This window comes from Tachysurus fulvidraco, chromosome 10, assembly GCF_022655615.1.
Source record: "Tachysurus fulvidraco isolate hzauxx_2018 chromosome 10, HZAU_PFXX_2.0, whole genome shotgun sequence".
Classification (NCBI taxonomy): Eukaryota; Metazoa; Chordata; class Actinopteri; order Siluriformes; family Bagridae; genus Tachysurus; species Tachysurus fulvidraco.
This window is the reverse complement of record NC_062527.1, coordinates 7,096,126-7,107,051: the sequence shown is the minus strand read 5'-3', so window position 1 is coordinate 7,107,051 and position 10,926 is coordinate 7,096,126. Positions and strand designations below refer to the sequence as shown.

At 38.6% G+C, this 10,926-nt stretch overlaps 1 long non-coding RNA gene across 1 annotated transcript; it reads left to right on the top strand.

The window, feature by feature from the left end:
* Positions 1-2,543: 2,543 nt before the first annotated feature.
* LOC113659945 lies at positions 2,544-10,149 on the top strand. Its single transcript, XR_003444724.2, has 4 exons — positions 2,544-2,799; positions 6,032-6,236; positions 7,256-7,946; positions 9,123-10,149. It is a non-coding gene; the product is annotated as an uncharacterized LOC113659945 (long non-coding RNA).
* Positions 10,150-10,926: the final 777 nt, after the last annotated feature.

The following is a 10,926-nucleotide window of genomic DNA, read 5'->3' as shown; positions in this document are numbered from 1 at the left end:
TATTTTATCAAGCCATGCAATTAACATCATATTCATATTTGTGCATTTTAAAACACTTTTTTTTGCAGTTTGATACTGTGACCTCTACAGAGGACGAGTTCATTTGCATGGGCTTTCATAGTACAGTGCTGGTATTTTATGAAATTACTATGAAATAACATAAATATATACAAAACTAAGGGCCTAAATATACACAAGTCTTTCATATCCAACTTTTAAAGCCTTTTTAAATGAAACAATTTATTGCTTTTTAAGGCAAATTGTAACATTTTGATGGGGGACATGTTTTGTCCCTTATCTCAAGAATCAGTGATATATATATATACCATGTGTATAAAGAGTACTTTAAGCATCTATAGACCATGAAATTCTTCTGTTATAGTTGTACACTCTTACTGAGAGCAGAACAGGGAGCTGTAAACAGTGTGTGCACTCATAAGGGGGATGAGGTTGCTCATTCAATACTATAAAAGACTAATCTAATAAAAATAAAGGGTATTGCCAAAAAACTACTACTTTGAAAAATGATAAAGATCGTGATCACTTTTGTCCAGGCTTCTTTTCAAATTTTACAACTTTGTGTCTCCATCTACTCCTAATGCAAACCAGTCCAGCGCAGCCACTGTATGTTCTGCAGCACTCACACAAGCGGAACTGAAACGGCTTTGATGTGGTTCTTTATGCCGACTGGCCAGCAGCCCTTGATCAGCGATGATTGCTGGGGTCTAATTGTGCTTGTGATTTACTGTTCCTGCTCGCCTTTTGTTCACTTTCTACCATTTGAGCCAGACATCTTTCCCTTTAACCCACACCTGTGCTTGGGCCTTTTCAACAGCCCACAGGCTTGCTTTCAGTGCTAATCACAGCCACATTCTCTTAGCATGAGTTTTCTTACTGCAGTGATCTCAGCATTGTTGTTCACGATGAAACGATTCACACACAGTGAAGGTTTAGGTTTTTGTGTAGGTGAAGTGGGGCATTAAATTGGAGCTGGTGGGAGAACTGGGTGCTGAAAAGACTGTTGGAAACTTTGCTTTTATGCTCAAGTTTATATAGAATACATGAAAGTGGGTGTATCATATCGTCAAAAGGGGCTTTGATGTCCCTCGTGATGGTGGTATTGAGTTCTAAATGCAGCAGGTGTGAATATAAAACTTTGTGGTATCTATGAAGCTACACTATATGATCAAAAGTATGTGGATACCTGACTATAAGAGTGGTTTCAAAATTTGTGTGCTGGATATCCCATTACAATATAAAAAGATCGCTCGGAGATGGTTTTCCACTAGGAGTTTGATCGTGGCTGTAGAGATTAGTGATCATTTATCTACAAGAGCATTAGTGAGATAAGAAACTGATGTTATAAGAGTGATGAGGTCTGGGGTTTAGTCCAGTTCATCCTAAAGGTGTTCAGTGGGGTTGAAGCACAGTCAGGTCTCTATGCAGGACAATGCGAGTTTTACACTCCAACCTTAACCTCCACACCATGTCTTCATGAAGCTCTATGCTTTGTACACAATGGCATTGTCATGCTGGAACAGGGTTTGAGTCTCAGTTCCAGTGAAGAGAAACTGGTCAGGGGTCCACATACTTATGGATTACAATGTTAAAGGAAGATCCTTACCAGGATAGTAAGACAAACATGTGTGTGTGTGTGTGTGTGTGTGTGTGTGTGTGTGTGTGTGTGTGTGTGTGTGTGTGTGTGTGTGTGTGTGTGTGTGTGTGTGTGTGTGTGTCCATGCTACCAGAGGGAGATTAGACAATCAGAAGAAAATGGTGCTGGAGTCTCATTCAATTACTTAAATTGAAGCAGACAGAGCATAAACCCTGGCAGCGTTATACAGTTGCTCTCAGCTGTACATAAAGGCACTAAAACCTAATGTGACCTTTCACTAATGCTTCTATCTATAGCCCACACATTGACTTAATTGACTATATAAACGAGATTGCAGTTGTTAAAGTGGGCACATGTTGTGATGCTGAGGTAATGTTTTTTTCTAACTATTTCCGTGCGATACACAGTTTATTTCATTTAATATATTTATCCTGACAAAATGAAGTATGACATTTTCCCAGTATTGTCCAAACTGAGCTAGTTTTTTTTTTTTCATTAATTCAAAGTGAAACCCTCCGTGTCCTTGGTTGTCGTATGACCCTCAGTGAAACAATCATGTAATATTAACACATATAATGAGCCTGATGAAGATGAACATCAAATCTCTGATCTAATAAATTAACTAATATTAAATCATTTCTTTATGATGATGATGATGATGATGATGATGATGATGATGATGATGATGCTATTTTGATATTAAGTTGATGTTTCTTAAACTTTCATTAAAGGGGATCAGTCGGTTGCTAGAAACACAGATTGACTCTGTGTTTTATTCTCTTTTATTTGATTCACTCCTTTTTGACATGTTCTCCATGTAAATCGATACTTATCATTGGAGCTAAATTACATAATGAGATCAGGAGGCTAATGTGATTGTTGTTTGAAACTGTTTTGCTTTAAAAAAAAAAAAAAAAAACAGGACAGGCAGTGCAAGTCTGCAAACCATTCTAATGCTGACAGAGCAAATGAATGGTCTAGTTCTTTAATACAGACCAGAACCAGCCCAGTGCTTCAAACGGTTCAGATTCAGCAATCCAGCAACCCTCTTTATGAGACCTTCGAAAATAAATCCCCAGTCACTCTTAAATAAATGAAAAAGGAAAACGAGCATTCTTGGCCCATGAGAGGCAAAGCAACAGTCATGTTTTTGATTGACCATATTGAGAGTCAGTGATTTGCAGGTAAGGCCTTTTTAAAAGAGCAGATACCAAATGAAATCTATTTTTACAGACAAATGTTTCTTTAGGGGATTCTACCTTTATTTGAAAAAAAAAATAATAATTTTTTCATTGGGAAATCGACAGCTGTATGATTCTGTGGAGGTGCTCAAAATTCTGATCCATAACCATAAATCCACCTACATTCATCATTTAAACAAACACGCCGTAAAATCTCATCTCAAGATGAGATTAATAAACTTGTGACTAAACACCTGGAACTCCCTCGTACAGTTGATATAGTGACTCAATTCATTTCAGATAGTGACTTAATGGAATATTTTCGAAAATGTCAGTCAGTTTGTTTTAGATGTACACAAACCCCTATTGTTTAATCCACAATATGACTCCACAACACCCGGTGCCTTATTAATATTATTCCAAAATGTTGATGTTGTGCATGTCTCTGATTTTGCCATTTTATATTTTATAAACTCCAACATACATGATACAGTACATGTATGTTAAAAAAGACATTTTAATACATTTACAGACATTAGTGAAAAGATCTTGAATATACAGTATAGTCATATTTATGTAGTATTTCCTATTATGGGATTATAAATATTTTTCTTACTTTTATTTGCAGATAATTCTGTTTCTTTCTAGAAACAAATACTTATATAAATAGATGATTTCTGGCTTAAAATCAGGAATAAAAAAAACTAGAATTACTCATTAATAGATCACTTTATTATGCATTTTGCATTTTGCACCTCCACAGAATCATACAGCTGTCGATTTCCCATTGAAATGTTTTTTTTTTTTTTTCAAATAAAGGTAGAAGAAACATTGTCTGTGAGGTCATTAAGGGATTTTTCTTGGAGACCTCTTTGAGCTGAAACCCTCAGGTTTCACCCGCTGTAGGTAGATGAGGTGTAATCAGTGAAAAGACTTCTGTTTCACTTTCACTTGTTTCAGCTGTTTCACTTCAGTTTATTTGTTTACTTATTTATTCTTCAGTTTTTAAATTCTTATTTGCACAGTGTGAAAATGTTTACATGTGACCAATTTGACCTCAGTATTGTTGTCTAGCTTACACACATACACACACACACACACACACACACACACACACACACACACACACACACACACACACACACACACACACACAAATAAGCACAAACACGGCTATATGTTAAGTGCTGTTTGCACATGCACTAGTGCACATTTCCAAGCTCCTGTTATATTTGTCATGCGTGTGTGAGTGTGTGTGTGCATGATGGAAGTGCTATGACGCTACCGTTTACCTCCACACACCCTTTGTCTTCCATGTTGTATAGCGATTTAGAGACAATGGCCAAGCGTGAGTGTGTTGGGGCTGGTGAAAGAGCAGACCACCTGAGTAAACGGGAGTTGCCTGCTCAGCCCTCAACACAGATTTATGGGCTGTTTCCTCTGGGCTGAAAGGTCAGATTTGGAGCAGACAACCGAGACGCAACTTCTCACGACAGTGTGTGAGAGAGTGTGTGTGTGTATGTTTGTGTGTTGATGCGGGGGCGGGAGTGGGCAAAAATTTTTTCAGTATGTAGACCAAACATCCTGACACAAATCAACTGGAATACCCCTGTGTGTGTGTGTGTGTGTGTGTGTGTGTGTGTGTGTGTGTGTGTGTGTGTGTGTGTGTGTGTGTGTGTGTGTGATAGATAGTGATAGAGGTCTGATCCAGTCATAAATTCTGTCCACGGTTGTGTTTCATATGTCTCAGGTGTGAAGGTCGGCTATGATATATACATAGAGTGACATACATATTTATACACACTGCAGTCAAGCTTAATAGCACTAACACATGTTTTAAGCTCAGTGGAAAAACAGAGTGACGTATGTAAGTGTGGGTCTACAGTAGCAGAGCCGTCACCTTATGAAAGTATGTAACACTGATACGTGACTAGGAGTTTTGGATTCATGAGTGTCTTTGGGTTTGTTGTGTTAATTGTGTTACCAGTATTGAGGTGTTCTGAGGGACACAATAATCCAAATAATTACTTATTACTGGTTTTGCCACAGTTGACTTTAGATCAACTTTATTGTTTTAGTTTGTAGCATGTAGCAGTGTGGGAGACACACAGTGACTATTAGTATATTGTTAACAAGTTCTATAATTTATAATTCTGTTTAATTTATAATAAACAGAATTATTTCCCCACTGTTATGTATTTCAGGGAGTGAAGGTGAGTTGGGTTTTTTTTCTAGCTAAGCCCTGATGGAATTAGATGAATGACACGATCAACATTAATTGTTTGTTAGCTGAACTTGTGTGACAAGCACTTACATGACTGTGTAATACCATTTGGTAGCACCTGTGCAGTGAAAATATAAATATAAAGCTGCAGCATACAAAGACATTTTAGACAAAAAAATATTTTATTATTTTTTTAGCAACAGTTTAGGGAAGTAAAACCTATGGGTGTGATGGTCAGGTGTCCATCTACTTTTTACCTTATACATAGTTTATCGGGTGCTCAGCGCATGTTGCAGTGCAGTTCAAGGCTTTAAGACTTGTTCTATAGAATATTGTCTATATTTCTGACACTGATTCGGTTTGTACCTGCTGTATCTGCCAAAAGCAGCCATTACGGAATGAATATGTCTTTGTTTAATGCTCAGATGTTCACTTATTCCACTTCAATTGAACATATATACATTTGTGTTACTCATACATGCGCTCATAGTCAGGTACATAAACTTTCCTTCTTTCTCTCCTTCTGTGTATGGAAAGAAAAACAGCTCTCTCCAGTAATAAGAGAAAAACATTTCCTGCGTTGGGAAAATCTTTGACTAAAACTTTCAGTAGATGCGTGAAGTAAGAAAGAGGAAAGAAAGAGTCATTTGTATTATTGCTGATCAACTCCACATATTTTACACAGCTGGCATAGAACAGCACTAGTGTACACATGCACATTGTGAAATCCTGGATGGATGGATGCATTTTGTGTTGTGTTCTTTTCACTGGTTTCCTGCTGTAGCTTTGCCAATATGAACATGCACTTATTTGTGTTTGCGTGTTTATGAACCAGAGATAATAACTGGACTGCACTCCATGCACAACAAATAAGCGTGTGTGTGTGTGTGTGTGTGTGTGTGTGTGTGTTTGATTACTTCTCTCTCTCTCTCTCTCTCTCTCTCTCTCTCTCTCTCTCTCTCTCTCTCTCTCTCTCTCTCTCTCGTGCTCTCTCTCTCTCTCTCTCCACAGAGTAAATGAGTGTGGTGAGTGTGGCTTCGCTGTCCGTGTGTGAGAGGGAAATACCGAGGAGGTGCAGTCAGCCTCTGCCTAATGCAAGCGAGTGTCTCCATTCCCATACCAAGGCTGCAATTCTGCTGCCCCACATCCTCTGACGTCACAACCGGCATCCATGGAGCCAGTTGTGGTCTTCAACAAGGAAGACTGATTTTTAAGGGTTTGGAAAATTTCTTAATGCTCATAGTGTCTTTTCATGGTGAAATGGATATTGTAAGGTTTCATTAGAAGTGTGCTGTTCTGTGCATATACATGTCATTATATACAAAACTCACATTCACTCTAGTCGTCACATATTGGAGCCTTTGTGAAAGACTTGACCCTGGCAGCATGGCTCTGAATCTGTGAGAGTGATCAGGCTACAGTTTAGTTACAGTAATGACAGGTTATGGTACTGAAAATCCCAGTGAATTAGTTCCCACGGTGCAGAATAAGGGTTAGTATTAATGCACAAACACAGTGGAAATTTATTGATTCTTTTGACAGAAAAGTACTAAAAATCAAAAAGAAATAGATTTGATTTGAGATCCAGACTACACACATCAATATTTTATATATTAAAACTAATCATTTATATCAATACATTAGTGTATGTATATCTAAAAACACTGCTTTTTCAGTGGAGGTATTCTTTTATAGTAGATTATCTGTGTTCTGGGACTTAATCACCTGTGAAAGAATATATAATATGATCAGAGTTAGACAAAAATCATGCTTTTTTTTATAATTCTTAATAAAATTGGAATTTACAATTATCTGTCACAGTAAAACTTTAATTCAACTTATTGCATCTGTTTGGTGTCATGTTGCTCTCTCAGTCCATGAAGAAATATCCATCTATTTATTTCTGTCTTCATGAGTGTGACTGAATAGTGCTGTTGTTTAACTGCATCTGACTTGAGTTGATAATGTAAGATTTGCAGTTAACCAACTGATAACCAAAATAAAATAATGATGTGCATTTTCGAGGTAAATAAATGAACCACTGGGACATTTTAATTAGGTTGTGACATTGATAATGTCAAAGATAGACAAAACAAAACAAAACAAAAAATTCCCTCATATGTAATACCCCAAAACTGGAGTGTATTATGAACACAGTGCTGCACAGTTCTATAGTTCAATAACACATTACTTGATGAATGAAGCTGAATGAAGATGCTGAATCTCTTTTATTAGGATAACAAATTCCTTAGCTGTTCTGCCAGATGTGTGTGTAGAAACATCAGCAAAGCTGCTGAGGGCAAAACAAAGCCTTACAGTTCCCATGAGCACCAGTGACAGAAGACCTTGCAAAGCTGGAAAATCTATCACCCTTAAAGCTGGAATACTAAAGGAGGCCTGCTGGTGTGAATAAACTTACGCAGTCTTCTCTCCATTCACTGCTCTCGACTTGTGGCCTGCGGAAACCCTTGTGAATGACCAGGTTGATGAAGAGCTATGAATATTGCTAAAGGCAGGGCTCAGGTTCTGATATGCCACTCCTCACAAATAGGAAACCATTGTCTGGGATGAAAGGAGCTGAGTAGCGTGACAGGAAAAGCCTTTCCCTGCCAGTCCCAGCTGCTGGTATTCGCTGGCAGGGATCTTTGTGGTTCCTTTGCCCATCAGGGTTCTGGTAAAATCCAATCTGACTGTGTCTGCCTGTGTGAATACCAGCAGTGGAGCGTAGAAGACAGAGACAGACATATACATGCCCAAATACACACACACTCAATGGAAATGAAAGGCCCAGCAAGCTGCAGCATGCTATTTCCCGCACTCATCTACACGATCGGGTGGGCCTTCTGACATGCTTACATTCCTCTGCAGTGGACTGCTGAATGTGTATGGATGGCTGCCACCAAAATCTGTCTGTGGTTAAAGATAGGTGAGCAGTTAGGAGGTGTCAGCAGAATAGATGCTAACTGTGTGGTGTGTGTAGACTGGTAGATCAATCATGTACACTTTTATCTCATTTCAATTACTTTATAATCCAAAGCAAATTACAATACACACAGGATACAGGAAACCCTGTTCAATTAAATTCAGATTAACTCGACTGAACTGTAAAGCACATTATTTACCCCTTGCTACCAAATCATACACCTTTTTTTAGCATCAGGGGATTTGTACACTTCTGGGATAAACACTTGGTTTCTATGAGATATACGGTGTACACATGGTTATTGCTGGTTAGATCACCAATTAGTATAACTGAGCTTCTGACATTATGCCAGAGATACGGCATCTATCAGGATCTTCCAGTGTACTGAGTGAAAAATCTTTTAAAGCTAATCCCTACTGAAAAGTGGAGAACATTTTTATACAGATTATAAATCATATTATGCTTCAGATTGCTAAAGTTACTCATGTCTTTTTGTAGCCAGGTTGTACATACAAACATCAAGGAGATCTATTAACAGGACCAGTATTAAAACGACCTGTTCCCTTGCTTCCCATCTCATTGTTCTTTAGCACAGAGTGAAAACGACATCATTCAACCAGCCTGCGCTCTAAATACAATCAAAGGCTCTGAAATCCCCCCTGCTAAGTGCACACAGGAATGTTCAGAGTATAACCCTCCCAAAATGATCCACTGCCCTTCACACTTCATACTGACTTTTGTGTAATGCCATGCTGCACTAAGTGACATATTATGATCCTACATGATGAAAGTCACACATTATAATCCTACATCAAGTCTGCTGCCAAGAACACAGGACTTTATGGATCCATTGGTTTCAGATTAATGTTTTATTAAACTATGAGTGTAGAAGATTTTTGAGTGGGGTGTATATACGCTGAACATCTGGAAGCAAGCTCTGTGTGTGTGTGTGTGTGTGTGTGTGTGTGTGTGTGTGTGTGTGTGTGTGTGTGTGTGTGTGTGTGTGTGTGTGTGTGTGTGTGTGTGTGTGTGCGTGACCATATAAGCCAACACAAGAACAGTGTGATTAAATGTTCATATTTCTTCATGTTTTAGAGTATGTAGAAACAGCAACAACAATTTTTCAAAGAAGGTAACACGCATTCTTTCCCCTCTCTCTCTCTTTCTCTCTCTCTGCAGATAATGGGAGCCAGATTGTCTGAGCTTGGAGGGAAATATAATAATTACCAGCAACTCATTTGGAATCTTGTTTGACATTTCATCTACACAGCTGTGTTTGTGATTTTTTTTTCACTTGTGAATATTGGTCATGGAACAATAAATCAAAGAGTCCTCGTCGGGTGAGATCGACATGACGGGCCGTAGCTAATCAAAGGCTTGGAAGGAGGCCCTGGCATCTAGAGTGCCATGGCAAGGGTTCAAGTGTCTGAGTTATGATGAACAAGTATGACAAGCCTGCATTATGGCGCCTTATCTCACTATGGTAAGACTGAATGGCAAGTGTCAGTATAGCATGTGAGCATACAGTGATGGAGGATACATGCAGAGTTGCACATGTAAGAGCTTGGATTTAAAGCAGCACAGTCACATGGTGAATTTGCTGAAATCAGTGAGCTGTGGAATGCACAATTTACTAAAATTTGCAGCAAATAAGACCAGAGAGCTGGAGAGATCAAATGTTAGGAACAAACGAGTAACTGGTTTTACGCACTTTTTTTGTGTGTGTATGTTTTCTGTGCTTTTGAATTTGGAGAGCTTTTGGTTCCAGATACAGTGACACTTTGCTCCAGATGTACAGTATGCACATGAGAATGTTTCCCGCCTCGAACCAGGAGTGATCGAGCTGCGTTTAACATTAGGAAATTAGTAATCTCTAGAAGCTGCAGAAAATAAACAAAAGATCGGAAGTCAAGATTAGTTGAGCTCTGGCTCACACTGCTGCTAAATTGCACTTCTTTTTGAGGCCAGCAGAGTGTTTCCCACCAGTGCTATGCTCCCTCTACAGGAGAGTCTATGGAACTGTGTTTCTTTATGTTCAAAAATAGGAAGTGCTTTCCAAACCACTACACTCTCCTCTCCTGACATCTACATTACCACTACTTGTTTTCTTTAATATGTGTAGTAAGCGCAATAACAGCCAGGATGATTGGACATGTAATGATAGTTGAAGGCATCATTGTGGGAGTAAATCGCTGTCTGTACCAAAGCAATGTATGATGATCTGTACTATGGTTTCCTTTGTGCATCATTTTTTATTTTTTATTTTTGGTCTTCCTGCCCTCTGACAACCCTTTAACTTATCGACCTGTTTCTTGTTTCCTCTCCTTCTCTGCATCTCGTTTACATTTACATTTATGCCATTTGGCAGATGTCCTTACACAGAGCGGCTTATAGAAGTTCTTTTTAAGTCTCTATAAATGAATAAATCTATATTAGTCCACTATTTCATAGACTAAGAATAACATTAGTCTGAAAACTTGTATGAATATACAAAAAAAATTTGCTAGTTTAAGTATTTCAGGAAATGGTAGGTCTTTAGATGTTATTTGAAGAGAGGTAGTGACAGCTAGTTAGCTGTTCGGACACCTAGGTTAAGTTTACTCCAACACCTAGGTGCCAGAACAAAGAAGGGTCTTGCAGGTTCATACCTTCTTTGCACTATGAGAAACGGTAAGCAGTCGAGCAGTGCTGGAGAATGAGAGCTTTGAGGTCTGCAGCTACAGGAAGCCAGTGGAAGCAGGGCAGCAACGTGGTGGTGTGGAATAAATTAGGACGTTTGAAAACAACTCATGTAACTTCATTCTGCAGGTGATCCAGTACCTTGTTTTTCAGCTACAATCTCCACATCTATTCCTTTTTGGTTCTCTTGTCTGGAGTCACAGACCTTGAACCTACAGTAGTTCTCTGTGGGATCACACGTAGTCACAGGTTGAGCAGTTGGATAAAGATAAGAGTGACTTGATGTAGATGGTGCATGATGAAT